Below are 11,622 nucleotides of genomic sequence, written 5' to 3' on the forward strand. Positions count from 1 at the left end.
AGTCCTTTATGCACGATATTTTCCGTGAATATCTGGATAAATTTATGATTGTATATTTGGATGATATTCTGATTTTTTCGGAGGACTGGGCATCTCATGTTCAACAGGTCAGGAGAGTTTTTCAGGTTTTGCGAGCTAATTCTCTTTTTGTAAAGGGCTCAAAGTGTATTTTTGGGGTTCAGAGAATTTCATTTCTGGGATATATTTTTTCCCCTTCATCTATGGAGATGGACCCTGTTAAGGTTCAGGCTATTTGTGATTGGATACAACCTACTTCTCTAAAGAGTCTTCAGAAATTCTTGGGATTTGCTAATTTCTATCGCCGATTCATAGCGGGTTTTTCTGCCATTGCTAAACCTTTGACTGATTTGACCAAAAAGGGTGCTGATGTTGCTAATTGGTCCTCTGCGGCTGTGGAGGCCTTTCGGGAGCTTAAGCGCCGCTTTTCTTCTGCTCCTGTGTTGCGCCAGCCTGATGTGTCGCTCCCTTTCCAGGTTGAAGTAGATGCTTCCGAGATCGGAGCAGGTGCAGTTTTGTCGCAGAAAGGTCCTGACTGCTCAGTGATGAGACCATGTGCGTTTTTCTCTCGAAAGTTTTCGCCCGCTGAGCGAAATTATGATGTTGGAAATCGGGAGCTCTTGGCCATGAAGTGGGCATTTGAGGAGTGGCGTCATTGGCTTGAGGGTGCTAGACACCAGGTGGTGGTCTTGACTGACCACAAGAATCTAATTTATCTTGAGTCAGCCAGGCGTCTGAATCCTAGACAGGCGCGCTGGTCGTTGTTTTTCTCCCGATTTAACTTTGTGGTTTCATATCTGCCTGGGTCTAAGAATGTGAGGGCGGATGCCCTCTCTAGGAGTTTTGAGCCTGACTCGCCTGGTGATTCCGAACCTACTGGCATCCTGAAGGATGGGGTGATATTGTCAGCTGTCTCCCCAGACCTGCGGCGCTCTTTGCAGGAGTTTCAGGTGGATAGGCCTGATCGCTGTCCGCCTGGTAGACTGTTTGTCCCTGATGACTGGACCAGTAGAGTTATCTCGGAGGTTCACTCTTCCGCGTTGGCAGGTCATCCTGGAATTTTTGGCACCAGGGATTTGGTGTCTAGGTCCTTCTGGTGGCCTTCCTTGTCTCGAGATGTGCGTATTTTTGTGCAGTCTTGTGATGTTTGTGCTCGGGCTAAGCCCTGCTGTTCTCGGGCCAGTGGGTTGTTGTTGCCCTTGCCTATTCCTAAGAGGCCTTGGACGCACATCTCTATGGACTTTATTTCTGACCTTCCTGTTTCTCGTAGGATGTCTGTCATCTGGGTGGTGTGTGACCGTTTTTCCAAGATGGTTCATTTGGTACCTTTGCCCAAATTGCCCTCCTCCTCTGAGCTGGTCCCTCTATTTTTTCAGAATGTGGTGCGTTTGCATGGTATTCCTGAGAATATAGTGTCTGACAGGGGTACTCAGTTTGTGTCTAGATTTTGGCGGGCGTTCTGTGCCAGGATGGGCATCGACTTGTCTTTTTCGTCTGCATTCCATCCTCAGACTAATGGCCAGACTGAGCGTACTAATCAGACTTTGGAGACTTACTTGAGGTGTTTTGTGTCCGCTGATCAGGACGATTGGCTTGATTTTTTGCCATTGGCAGAGTTTGCCCTTAACAATCGGGCCAGTTCTGCCACTTTGGTTTCTCCATTTTTTTGTAATTCAGGGTTTCACCCTCGCTTTTCGTCCGGTCAATTGGAGTCTTCGGATTGTCCTGGAGTAGATGCTGTGGTTGATAGAATGCATCAGATTTGGGGACAGGTTGTGGACAATCTGAAGTTGTCCCAGGAGAAGACTCAACAGTTTACTAATCGTCATCGGCGTGTTGGTCCTCGTCTTTGTGTTGGGGACCTGGTTTGGCTGTCTTCTCGATTTGTTCCTATGAAGGTCTCATCTCCTAAGTTTAAGCCTCGGTTTATCGGCCCTTATAGGATTCTGGAGGTTCTCAATCCTGTGTCCTTTCGTTTGGACCTCCCAGCATCTTTTACTATTCATAATGTTTTTCATCGGTCATTATTGCGGAGGTATGAGGTACCGGTTGTTCCTTCTGCTGATCCTCCTGCTCCTGTGCTGGTTGAGGGTGAATTGGAGTATGTGGTGGAAAAGATCTTGGACTCCCGTGTTTCCAGACGGAAACTTCAGTATCTGGTTAAGTGGAAGGGCTATTGTCAGGAGGATAATTCTTGGGTGACAGCATCTGATGTTCATGCTCCTGATTTGGTTCGTGCATTTCATAGTGCTCATCCAGATCGCCCTGGTGGTTCTGGTGAGGGTTCGGTGCCCCCTCCTTAAGGGGGGGGTACTGTTGTGAATTCTGTTTGTGGGCTCCCCCGGTGGTGTTTTATGGTAGTGCCACTTATTTGCCTTCTTCTATCCCTGATCACCTGTTGCCACCCATTAGGGGAGTTTCCTATTTAAGGCTGCTTGGCTGTTAGTCCTATGCCGGCCAACAATGTATCAGTAGCATTCTGTTGCATTCTCCTGCCTCAAGTTCCTGTTCAGCTAAGTTGAATTTTGTTTCTAGTTTATGCTATTTCTTGTCCAGCTTGCTGCAATGTGACTCTCTGTAGCTGGAAGCTCTTGTGGACTGAAATTGCCACTCCAGTGGCATGAGTTGTCACTGGAGTTTTAAAGTAATTTCAGGATGGTGTTTTTGAGTAGTGTTTTGAAGTTGACCGTGGAGTAACTCTTTCCTATCCTTCTGCTATCTAGAAAGCGGACCTCACTGTGCTAAATCTGCTGTTCATCCTACGTATGTCATTTCCTCTGAACTCACCGTCAATATCTGTGGGGGGCTGCTATCTCCTTTTGGGGTTCATCTCTGGAGGTAAGGCAGGCCTGTATATTCCTCTGATAGGGGTAGTTAGATCTCCGGCTGGCGCGTGGTGTCTAGGGCATCGTAGGAACACTCCCTGGCTACTTCCAGTGTTGTGTCAGGTTCAGGTCACGGTCAACTTTAGTTTCCATCACCCGAGAGCTAGTCCGTTTTGTTATTTTTATTTCCCTGCCATTGGGGTAATCATGACAAAGGTCCAAACGAAAAGATACAGGATTAAGAATCTCCAAAATCCTATAAGGACCTATGAACCGAGGTTTGAACTTAGGAGAAGAGACCTTCATAGGGACAAAACGAGAAGACAACCACACCAAGTCTCCAACACGGAGATGATGACCCACACGACGATGACGATTAGCAAACTGCTGAGTCTTCTCCTGAGACAATTTCAAATTGTCCACCACATGACTCCAAATCCGGTGCAGTCTATCCACAACAGAATCCACTCCAGGACAATCCGAAGACTCCACCTGACCAGACGAAAAACGAGGGTGAAACCCTGAATTGCAAAAGAAAGGAGAAACCAGAGTAGCAGAACTGGCCCGATTATTGAGAGCAAACTCTGCCAACGGCAAAAAGATGACCCAATCATCCTGATCAGCAGACACAAAACACCTCAAATACGTCTCCAAGGTCTGATTAGTTCGCTCCGTCTGGCCATTAGTCTGAGGATGGAACGCAGATGAAAAAGACAAATCAATGCCCATCCTGGCACAGAACGCTCGCCAGAACCTAGACACAAATTGAGATCCTCTGTCAGACACTATGTTTTCCGGGATACCATGCAAGCGAACCACATTCTGAAAAAATAAAGGAACCAACTCCGATGAAGAAGGCAATTTGGGCAAGGGTACCAAATGAACCATCTTAGAAAAACGGTCACACACCACCCAAATGACGGACATTTTCTGAGAAACCGGGAGATCCGAGATAAAGTCCATAGAGATGTGCGTCCACGGCCTCTTCGGAATAGGCAAGGACAACAACAATCCACTAGCCCGAGAACAGCAAGGCTTGGCCCGAGCACAAACATCACAAGACTGTACAAAGGTACGCACATCCCGAGACAGGGAAGGCCACCAGAAGGACCTGGCCACCAAATCTCTGGTACCAAAAATTCCAGGGTGGCCCGCCAACACAGAAGAATGAACCTCTGAGATGACTCTACTGGTCCACTCATCTGGAACAAACAATCTCCCAGACGGACAACGATCAGGCCTATCAGTCTGAAACTCCTGCAAAGCACGTCGCAAGTCTGGGGAGACAGCAGACAAAATCACTCCATCCTTAAGGATACCCGTAGGCTCAGAATCACCAGAGGAGTCAGGCTCAAAACTCCTAGAAAGAGCATCTGCCTTCACATTTTTTGAGCCCGGCAAGTATGAAACCACAAAATTAAACTGAGAGAAAAACAATGACCAGCGCGCCTGTCTAGGATTCAGACGCCTGGCGGACTCAAGGTAAATCAGATTCTTGTGATCAGTCAAGACCACCACCTGATGTCTAGCACCCTCAAGCCAATGACGCCACTCCTCAAATGCCCACTTCATAGCCAAGAGCTCCCGATTACCGACATCATAATTTCTCTCGGCGGGCGAAAACTTTCGAGAGAAAAATGCACATGGTCTCATCACTGAGCAATCGGGACTTTTCTGCGACAAAACCGCCCCCGCTCCAATCTCGGAAGCATCAACCTCAACCTGAAAAGGGAGCGAAACATCAGGCTGGCGCAACACAGGGGCAGAAGAAAAGCGGCGCTTAAGCTCCCGAAAGGCCTCCACAGCCGCAGAGGACCAACTGGCAACATCAGCACCCTTCTTAGTCAAATCAGTCAGAGGTTTAGCAACACTTGAAAACCCAGTTATAAATCGACGATAGAAATTAGCAAAGCCCAAGAACTTCTGAAGACTCTTCAGGGAAGTAGGCTGCGTCCAATCACAAATAGCCCGAACCTTGACAGGATCCATCTCAACAGAAGAAGGGGAAAAAATATACCCCAAAAAGGAGATCTTCTGAACCCCAAAGATACACTTTGAACCCTTTACAAACAGAGAATTGGACCGCAAAACCTGAAAAACCTTCCTAACCTGTTGAACATGCGACTCCCAGTCATCCGAAAAAATCAAAATATCATCCAAATACACAATCATAAATTTATCCAGATATTTACGGAAAATATCGTGCATAAAGGACTGAAAGACTGAAGGAGCATTAGAAAGACCAAAAGGCATTACCAAATACTCAAAATGGCCCTCGGGCGTATTAAATGCAGTTTTCCACTCATCTCCCTGCTTGATCCGCACCAAATTATACGCACCCCGAAGATCAACCTTAGAGAACCACTTTGCCCCTTTAATACGAGCAAATAAATCAGTCAGTAGTGGCAAAGGATACTGGTATTTGACTGTAATCTTATTCAACAGGCGATAATCAATACAGGGCCTCAGGGAGCCATCTTTTTTACCCACGAAAAAAAAACCTGCTCCTAAAGGGGATGAGGATGGACGGATATGTCCCTTTTCCAAGGACTCCTTAATATACTCTCGCATAGCAGCATGCTCAGGCACAGATAGATTGAACAAACGACCCTTGGGAAACTTGCTGCCCGGAATCAAGTCTATAGCACAATCGCAATCCCTGTGAGGGGGGAGAGAACTAAGTTTAGGCTCCTCAAAAACATCACCATAATCAGACAAAAATGCCGGAATTTCAGAGGGAGTAGATGAAGCAATGGAAACCAAAGGTACTTCCCCATGAGCCCCCTGACATCCCCAGCTTAACACAGACATTGTTTTCCAGTCAAGGACTGGATTATGAGTTTGCAACCATGGCAATCCAAGCACTAAGACATCATGCAAGTTATGCAACACAAGGAAGCGAATCACCTCCCGATGGTCAGGAGTCATACACATAGTCACTTGTGTCCAGAACTGTGGTTTATTCCTAGCCAAAGGTGTGGAGTCGATACCCTTCAGAGGGATAGGAACTTCCAAAGGCTCTAGGCTAAACCCACAACGTCTGGCAAAGGACCAATCCATAAGACTCAAGGAAGCGCCAGAATCCACATAGGCATCCACAGTAATAGTTGATAATGAACAGATCAAAGTTACAGACAAAATAAACTTAGACTGTAAGGTGCCAATTGCAAAAGACTTATCAACCTTTTTTGTGCGTTTAGAGCATGCTGATATAACATGAGCAGAATCACCACAGTAGAAGCACAACCCATTTTTACGCCTATAATTCTGCCGTTCACTTCTGGACAGAATTCTATCACATTGCATAATCTCCGGTGCCTGCTCAGAAGACACCGCCAAATGGTGCACAGGTTTGCGCTCCCGCAAACGCCGATCAATCTGAATAGCCATAGTCATGGATTCATTCAGACCTGTGGGCGTAGGAAACCCCACCATGACATCTTTAACGGCGTCAGAGAGACCTTCTCTGAAATTCGCCGCCAGGGCGCACTCATTCCACTGAGTAAGCACAGACCATTTTCGAAATTTTTGACAATATACTTCAGCTTCATCATGCCCTTGAGAGAGGGCTAGCAAGGCCTTTTCAGCCTGAATCTCCAAATTAGGTTCCTCATAGAGCAACCCCAGTGCCAAAAAAAACGCATCCACACTGAGCAGCGCAGGATCCCCTGGTGCCAATGCAAATGCCCAATTCTGGGGGTCACCCCGCAACAAGGCAATAACAATTTTAACTTGCTGAGCGGGGTCTCCAGCGGAACGAGATCTCAGAGAAAGATACAATTTACAATTGTGCTTAAAATTCAAAAAGCGAGATCTATCTCCAGAAAAGAACTCAGGTATAGGGATCTTGGGTTCAGACATAGGAGCATGTATCACATAGTCTTGGATATTTTGAACCTTAGAGGCAAGAGTATTAAGATTAGAAGCTAAACTCTGGATATCCATTTCTCAACAGCAGAGATCTGAGCCATTCAGGGGTTAAGAGGAGAGAAGAAAAAAAAAAACCAAAACAGCAGATTGCAATTATGGCTAGACAGAACCTCTCAGTAAAAAAAAAAAAAAAAATGTCAGAAACTTCTTTTTTCTCACCTTCTTTAGCCAATACCTTTAATACATTAGGGCCAGCAATACTGTCATGATTCCCAATGGCAGGGACATGGGCAAAAAACGGACTAGCTCTAGGAAGATGGTATCTCAGGTAACCGCGATGCTGAACCTAACACGCAAATAAAAATAGCCAGGGGGTGTGCCTACGTTGTATCCCTAGACACCTCGCTCCAGCCGGAGAGCTAACTACCCCTATAAGAGGAATACACAGACCTGGCTTGCCTCCAGGGAAACCCCAAAAGTTATAGTAGCCCCCCACATGTAATAATGGTTAGGTAAGAGGAAAACACAAACGCAGTATGAATATAGATTCAGCAAAGTGAGGCTCTCTGACTAGATAGATGAAAATACAAAAGAGGACTTCGCGGTTACCTCAAAACCCTAAGCAGCCATCCTGAAACTACTGTAGAGATTAGACTGAAAGAATCCATTGTGTCTTTCTGCTGAGACGTCTGGCTTATCAGCAAGAAACTAGAGCAATGTTGACATTTCCTTTTTATGCACGCATTCCTTCTGTTATTATAGCCTTTTACCTACATACTAGAGGTTGTAAATTTCACAGTATAGATAAGCTTTGTAAGAGAATGTGAAATAATGAGCGCTTGTACGCATGTCTGTAAAATGTCTAACTCTTTTTATAAAGGAGGGGTAAAGCCCAGAGAGTCAGACGCGCTCCTGAGCTTCCCCTGTATATGATCACACAATACTTTGTTTGCGTGTCATTTACCTGGAAGCTTACCTCCAGTAAGCCAGGGACTGAGAAGGACTTAACATTTCTTTGGCGCCTGAACAGGGACCTGAGATAAGAGTATTTGCTCGAGATTTACCTGCGGATACGGACAACGGAGATCTGGGATAATGGACGGCAAATGAACTGAAAAACCTGGCCAGGTAAGAGACATTATTAGTTCTCTTTTATCTGCCCTGTATTATCCGAAAGATCTCTATGAGCCGTGTCACGCTGGGTTAGTCTAGTAGTGAGTAGATACCTATAAAACTCGGGTTACCATATTGTATAGACTTATGAGTCCTGTCCCTGGCAGTGTGTGAACAGTGTGAAGGTTGTGGTATGTTGTGAAAGAAGAGCAAAAGTGCATAGAAAAATAAGCCGAAATAGTTGGGGTATAAGCCTTATACACGGAAGTCAGCCTAACTGGGTCATGTGGTTGCGTCCTTCTGGGAGACCTCCGCCCATGCTTGACTATTCATTAAGTGCTTAACCTCCTTCATTTCTGGATAAGGTTTGATAGAATGAGCCCAGGACGCGGGTTTTCATGAGCCTGGGACAAGTATGCTAACTGACACAGAAAGTTTTGTGATCTGTATGGTGTTGCTGGGTCTGTCTGCGTGCATAATAGCACTTAAGTACGTCCTGCATATTAGAAGAAATGGAGCAGACGAGCCCTTCAATATTTTAGCTCCCTAGGAGAGAAGGCAACGAGACGCCACCAACAGAGGAAGTGGTTGTCCAAACGTCACCTAGGGTAGTCATAGCTAATATTGAAAAGAAAAATGGGAAATAAACAGACCAAAACTGTCTTAGGACAAGTGGAAGCAGCAGATATCATACAGGAAAGATGTGGAAAGATAGTCAGAAGACAGATTAGAAGGGTAAGAGAAAAATTGGGAATTTCAGAAGCACTTATGTTTAGTACAGAATGGGAAAGACTGAGTAAAGAACGAGGTGGAATTATCAAAGACAATGGGTGGGAAGAAATCATACACTGTATGATAGAGGTCTCAAAAACAGCTAAAGAGGAGAATTGGAAGTACGATCCAGACACTTCCAAATGGATCATGGGGAAGGGAAAAAGTTGTGACATAATCCCGCCACCTTACCTAGATCCAAAAGCCCAATCATTTGTACCATCTGGAAGAGCAGAAGGAGGAAAACAATTTCCAGCCTTGTATCCCAATCTTGGTGGGGTAGGAGGATGGGAATGTTCTCACTGTGGACAACAAAATCCAGATTGGAGAAATGATTGCCTAGCCTGTGGTACACCTAGATATGGCGCTGTACTTGCCCCTGTTAGGGTAGTACCAAGACCCTTTAGGGAACCTGGTGCTGACGGGGTAATGGGAACTAGATATCATCAGACCCGACAATACTTTCCTTGGTCCCCTGCCGAGGGTATGTCCCTCCTGCATAATGCGCCTGATCCCACTCAATACCCCATAAGGTTTGCGCAGTATATACAACAAATCATGCAGACTCATGCTGGGGTCTGGGCGGACGGGGAAGAATTATGTAGAATGAAAATGTCCCCCGGACTTTTTTCAGGAATTATTGACACACCTACAGCCCAATAGACCAGTGGCAGAAGGGGGTGCCTTACAGACAGAAGCATCAGGTACCCAGTTCACAGAGGCATTAATAATTTTCATGAGAGGAAAACAGAGGGAAAGGGGGTCTACAGGTGTGATTATGCAGAAATTTGGGCAAAGTATTGAAGAATATAGTCAAGAACTAGAAAATAACTTTAGGGATGAAGGATTGGATTTGACTGATGCTTCAGTAAGGAGACTTTTTACAAAACAATTAATAGAGGGGCTAGATCCGAAAATCAGAGAAAAATTTAAATCCTCTACTCCAGATTGGAGAACAATTGAACAACCAAATATTGTGAAACAACGATGTTTAGGAATAGCCATGGATATGAGAGAGAATCGTAAGCCTGTTAGAATAGCACAAGCTAATACAGGAGGAAGAGTGAGACACAATTTTCTTTGCCACTACTGTAAAAAGCCAGGTCATTTCCAAAGAGAGTGCAGGAAGAAGTTGGCAGATATAAAGTCAGGCAAATTTGTTCCCAGAAATAACCCTCCCCAAACGGACAACCAGCAGAAATCTACCATCATAGATGGTCCCATACCAGATTCAGATTGACTCGATGTGTTACAAACTTCCCTACCAGCTAGAAGACCTATGATACAGGTGAATGTGGGGGGGAGAGAGATTCCATTTTTGATAGATACAGGTGCAACTTCCTCAATTTTGAATCAAGATTTTCTTCCGAATCCGGAAGATATTTCAGAACAAACAACTTTTGCTGAGGGTTATGATGGGGTAATTCGAACACTGCCATATACTGTGCCCCTAGAGGTCTCATTAGGACCTAAATGTTTTGCATCCAGATTTTTGTATGCCAGAGGTGCCCCAACATGTCTTTTAGGAACTGATGTATTAAAGAAATTAGAAGCTAACATCAAATTTAGGGACGATGGCACAGTTATGCTGACTATCCCTGATGATGCAGAATCATTAGAACAATATGTCAGAATTCAGGCTTTTGAGGATTATACTGAAGAAAAAGAGTACAACACAGATCTAGACCTCTCAATGATCCCAGAAACACTGTGGGCACAGGGTGACACTGATGTGGGATTATTACATATCTCTCCTGTAAAATTATCTGTGCAACCAGGAGCTGTTCTCCCACAGCTCAGACAATACCCTGTGAGTGCCCAGCAGGAATTAGCGATTACAAAACAGATAGAGGGATATAGAGAGAAAGGAGTTTTGGTAGAGATACAATCACCTGCTAACACTCCTCTGTATCCAGTCAAGAAGAGAACTCTTGATAAGGGTTCTATGCCCAAATATCGTATGGTACATGATCTAAGAGAAATAAACAAAGTTCTAGATCCAATCACCCCAGTTGTACCCAATCCTCATACGTTACTATCACAGATACCAGCCAGTTCTCAAGTGTTTACTGTAATAGATCTTTCAAATGCATTTTTCTCGGTTCCTTTACACCAAGATAGTTGGCATTTGTTTGCATTTACATTTAAGGGCAAACAGTTGGCGTGGACACGCCTTCCACAGGGAATGATACACTCCCCTACTCTTTATTCAAATGCCCTACAAACAGTCCTTCAGAGGTTTGAACCTGAATCACAGGTAGTAATTTTGCAGTATGTGGATGACCTACTACTTTGCTGCCCAGATCTAGAAACTGCAGAAAGGTCCACTGTGAGTTTACTATGTTTTCTAGAAAAAGAAGGGTGTAAAGTGAATAGACAAAAGCTACAAGTTTGTCAGATCAAAGTGGTCTTTCTAGGTCATTGCATTTCTCAAGGTAAAAAGCATCTTACACCTCAAAGAACTGAAGCAATAAGACAGATGAATGAGCCTAGAAATCATAAACAGCTACGAGCATTTTTAGGAATAGTGTCTCATTGTAGACAATGGATTATACATGCCAGTCAACTAATGCAACCACTGTATGACTGTGTAAAAAGTGAACCTTATTTGTTGACAAAAGAAGGTCAGATTTCGTTCCAACAATTAAAAGATGCCCTTGTTTCAGCTCCAGCGTTAGGGCTACCAGACTACACCAAACCATTTCAGCTTATGGCTGCAGAAGTTGATTCCCATGCTACAGGAGTTCTTACCCAGAAGCATGCAGGGAAACAAAGACCAATTGCATATCTTTCAGCAAGGTTAGATCCAGTAGCCAGGGCAGCGCCAACCTGTGTACGTGTGGTTGTTGCTGTCTCGCTATTGTTGGACAAAGCATCAGAAATTGTCCTAGAGCATCCACTCACAGTTCAAACTACACATGATGTTTATGGGATATTAAACCAGGTCCAACCAAAACACATTTCCATGGCCAGACATTTGCGGCTACAGTGTTCTTTGCTGCTCCCCTCTACTATCACATTTGTA

The sequence above is a fragment of the Ranitomeya variabilis genome, chromosome 2 (assembly GCF_051348905.1).
Source record: "Ranitomeya variabilis isolate aRanVar5 chromosome 2, aRanVar5.hap1, whole genome shotgun sequence".
Classification (NCBI taxonomy): Eukaryota; Metazoa; Chordata; class Amphibia; order Anura; family Dendrobatidae; genus Ranitomeya; species Ranitomeya variabilis.